The sequence below is a fragment of the Macrobrachium nipponense genome, chromosome 1 (assembly GCF_015104395.2).
Source record: "Macrobrachium nipponense isolate FS-2020 chromosome 1, ASM1510439v2, whole genome shotgun sequence".
NCBI lineage: Eukaryota > Metazoa > Arthropoda > Malacostraca > Decapoda > Palaemonidae > Macrobrachium > Macrobrachium nipponense.
In genome coordinates, this window is record NC_087200.1 from 216,669,271 (window position 1) to 216,674,270 (window position 5,000).

A 5,000-nucleotide genomic window follows, 5' to 3' on the forward strand; every position below is an offset into this window, starting at 1 on the left:
ATAAGTTATAAGACTTTAATTAAAACGGAGAAGCTAAACTGAAAAAATTACAGTAGTTAGAACATTCTTCAGAAACTCTATAGTATAATATAATAGTAATTAGCGGCAAGTCGTAATGAGTATACTGGTTCATGGAAGTTGAAAAGGTTCGAGTGTTGATTAAATAGAATATTTTGTCAGTGAAGGTCTTCGTACGACAAGTGTAATCGTTAAGCCTGGTTTTAATCATGAACTGGTCTCTGTTACTGCAGAAAACTTAAATTATACTAAAAATGAAAAATATATACAATACTAAAAACCTGTTATCCCTATGGGTTGTGATGAGTATGACCCTTAATTAAGAAAATAATATTACAGAAAATAATTGTTGGGCATTCTGTAAAGGATGTGCATATAATATCATAAGGTTTTCGATTTTAAAAAAATAATTTTAAAGGGGGTGGTTGATGATTCCTTAATTATATATATATATATATATATATATATTATATATTTATATATATATATAGTATATATATATATATATATATATATAATATATATATATATATATGTGTGTGGGTGTGTGTGTGTGTGTGTGTGTGTGAAAAAAAAATCCAAGCTGCTCTCTTTTTCTCTTTTTCTCTCGTTGTCATTTCCCCTTGAAAGATAATAAAAAAAGTGTCGTAATGAGAGTCGGGTGTTACTCCATTTTCCTTCCTACCATTTTTCTTGGCTAAACAAATACAATCAACAACTTTAGTCTCCTACTCAATGTTTTTGCGATTTTATCTTGCGTTTTTTGTTTATTGTTTTGCCTCGTTGCTGGGTACAGTCGATTCACTAACTAATTTTACTATTTCTCTTTTCGTCCTTTTGTATTACCTGGAAGAATGCTACCGTATATTCATTTGCACAGACGTGTGAGAGTAAGCACTACGTTTATGACACAATAGAAGAATGCAATAATAGGTTATCAGCACATGTTACAATAGGGGTAAACGCTCTCTGTTTTGATACTGGAGAAAAAAATGCGTCAATAATGTATCATATGTTAATTGATACATTAATAAATACTTTTACAATAGTAATGATTTAGGATAGCACTGTGATACCATTGAATCGAGTTCAGTTACCTGTGTTGATTATGCAAAGGAACAATTGGTATTTCGGAAGGATATGACCTAGTTTTGATAATGGTGCATAATTTCATTATAAAGAATCAATAAACTATTGAAATGCCTTTACATTTTTGCAAAAATGTTATAAGTCAACAATTCCAAAATATTTATGTTCTTTGGCAAAGTAAAAAGGAGTTGTGTATTATTTTCTAAATATCATTCACTCGTCCTTTGAGATTTCAGTTGAATTAGTGGCAATATTTTTGCTTATCTCTATCATTTGTTTTGGCGTGAGAGAGAGAGAGAGAGAGAGAGAGAGAGAGAGAGAGAGAGAGAGAGAGAGAGAGAGAGAGAGACTATCTATGCTCATGTATCGATAAGTATGTATTTCTTCAGTGTATCTATTTCTTTAGCCAGAAGCCAAACTCCATGAAAACAAACATCTTACCTATCGAACTTTCGAGGCAAACTGCAATGAACTGTCGAATTAGATTGATTAAAAAAAAGAAAAGCGAACACTGATGAACTTCAACTTTTATTCGGGGAAAAGAAAAGAAGATAAAATATTCAACGCTCAATGTAAATTGGGTGGATTTTTTCGGGATTTGATATTGCCGCTGAGTTCCAGAGCTCTCTCTCTCTCTCTCTCTCTCTCTCTCTCTCTTCTTGTGATCAGTGCTCCATCAAAATATTTAAAGATATTCCACTGCAATGTGAGGAATATATGGAATACCTATATGACATATATTGGTTATATGCTTTAACTAACTACCCTGCTAGTGGACATTAAATAATCCGTTTACACCAGCTCCCCGCCACCCCGTTCTCTCTCTCTCTCTCTCTCTCTCTCTCTCTCTCTCTCTCTCTCTCTCTCTCTCTCTTGTCGCTACCCAAATAAAGTTATGAACTTCTTTTCAGTTCTCAGATTAAATATAGGTGTTTTTATGCCGGGACTGAATCATGATTGACAACTCCCTTTCCCAAAATTGTCTGTCTCAAAAGGTGCATTCCAAATAATGTGCCTATATCACTAAAACCCCTTTGCCACAATCCCTCCTCCTGAAACTCTAAAATTCTCCCGTAGGTTGTAATTCCCCCCTGTTGAGAACCATTTAATTTTAGAGGGTATGGTTGCCTTTATACCAAATTTCAAGCGATAGGTTAGCTTTTATGAAAATTTAATGTAGGTTGTCAAACCAAGTACTGACAACCTAAATTTCATAGAATATAATTGTTCGTTTGACATCCAGTATGAAGGCAACGGAACCCTCTAGATGATTCTGTTATGATTCAATTCAGGTAGAAATAACGCCCAGATGCCGTCTGAGAACTAAAAGGAAGTTCACAAATTTGTTTGGGTAACGACAAGAGAGAGAGAGAGAGAGAGAGAGAGAGAGAGAGAGAGAGAGGAGAGAGAGAGAACACTCACGTATTGAATTTAACAATGCATTTGTGGAATGACGTATTTGATAAAATGATTTCTTATGAAAAAGACACACGTATGTAGTAAATATTATGCAGAATGGAACAGGAGAGAGAGAGAGAGAGAGAGAGAGAGAGAGAGAGAGAGAGAGAGAGAGAGCAATGTTAACGGACTCTCCTATATGATCAGTGGAATCAGTTATCGAAAAAACTATGGGCTTAATATTAACACTGGAGGTTGGCTGATCCAAATGCCAGGTGAAAGAGCCAAATAGATAAAGACTTTCCCTTTCATTCCATGAGTTCTTTTCAATAATCACACAGAATGAGGTCTTCCAACTGCGAAGCAAATACATACGCACGTTTACGCAATTCCTTGAATGCGCCATTATTCAATTTTCATTTTATTCGTGAAGTTATTGGGTAAATATATAAAAACCTTAAATTTCTTTAAGAATAATAAACAGTTTATTTCAAATTACCTCTTTCTACTTGTCTGTTTGATATTGTTTGTGTTTGAATTTATTGAATGAATAAATACAAAGCGAAGACAAATATCAAGGTTTTCGGCACAAAAAGGCGGAATGCCTCATCGGGAATCATTATTGTACTTGTTTTTCTGAGTAATTATAACTTATCATTAAATTCCCAGCCATAATACAGGCGATATATTAGGAGGAAATTATAGGTCGAATTTCGCTGGCCTAAATTTGCATTTCATTACGCTGTATTTATAGATATAGATATATTATAGATATAGATACCGCTTCGGTCTAGACTTTAGTGCATAATTACTGTCAAATATATCTACGAGTCATTGGCAGTTATTGGATCAGTATTATGATTGAGTTTAATTGTCATTAATGTAATGAAGGGGATATTTCCATAAGTAATGTACTTTATGGTAAAGATCTTTCTTTGTATTATAATTATTAGACTTAATTAATAGACTTAATTTATGTTTTAGTAAACTATTAGAGAAAACATATGGTTCTTATTGTTATATTGTCTGTGAAGCCAAGACCTCTTTTACCCTTGTTGAAGCCCTTCTCTTGAGATAAGACGAAATTATATTTCTTCTTTCGTCTGATTCCTTTCCTTTCCTTTCCTTTAAAAGACAGGATTCCAAATCTGGTAAAACCAAAAGCCCATTTGCCCTCACCCAAAGGAAGATAAAGGGTCTTAATAGAAGCCAAAATGAAAAATATGATGTTTAATTTTCCTCTGGTAACTGTGCAAACTATCTGCAGCTTTTTATCTCCCATCAAAGATCAATACTTTATATCCCTCTTCTGTGATGAACTGGAAAATAATAAGCGAAAGCTCATTATCTCTGGCCAAACTTTACGTCCGAAAGCTTATTCTATAAAAGGATAGAGCATGGAACAGAATTCGTGGATTAACAGTCAACTGCAAACAATCATCTGGAGAGTCCCGTTTTGAACTTCTTCTAAGGGGAGGGTGAGTTTTGGTATTAACTAAGGCAGACATTGACTTTGGCTCGTTTTTTGAAATTCAAGAAAAAATCGAAGGAAATGAGATTCGCTGAATTGGTGAGATATTTGAGTTCTCTCTCTCTCTCTCTCTCTCTCTCTCTCTCTCTCTCTCTCTCTCTCTGTGATTATGTGAATGAGAAAGTGCAAAGAAATTCCAAGTGGGAATGCAAACATCTCCCAAGGATATCAACATGCAATAAATTTTCAAAGATTATTATGATTTAACCAACGTCTACACCAGTTTGAATACTTTTCTTTGTATGATAATAATTAAAGATAATTAGAAACACCTTCTCTGGACTTTTATATATATTTTTCATGGTAAATCAATTAAAAAATTAAGAAAAATACCATTTCCTTTGCATTTTTTTTCTTAGTGCTACCGTGGGGTTATCCCAGAGCTTACCTCTATATCCAAACACATTCTTCGTTATTTTCGAGTTTTTTACAATTACTATTATTATTATTATTATTATTATTATTATTATTATTATTATTATTATTATTATTATTATTCCCCTCTTCTTCTGGAACAAGCCGACAGGGTCCGTTTGTTACGTGTTTATATTTTTATTACTCCCTTCGTTATGTTTGCGTTGCGTACCTACGAGTTCTTATTCTCTCTTCTTCTTCTGATTCTCTTCGTGGCTACGGGTAAAGTTTGAAAGGTTATTTGTTATATGGGCTAACCTTCATTTATCACTTGCGATGAGTTTCTTTTCTCATAGGAGGTTCTTCTTTGCTTTTGCATTGGTACGAATCCTTGGGATAAGTGGCAAGTTAAACATCACTTAATTAATTTGCTTATAATTAGAATAAAGTACAAAGTTCACAATACACACTACTACATTACACTGGAACAGAGTGAGAAGGAACACAGCCTCCCCGTAAAAGGTCTGGTTCTTGACTGATCTTCTCTAGGAGTTCAAATGAAGTTTGGACCTAACTGATTCAATTAGCTCCTCCTTAACTACCCTCTAAG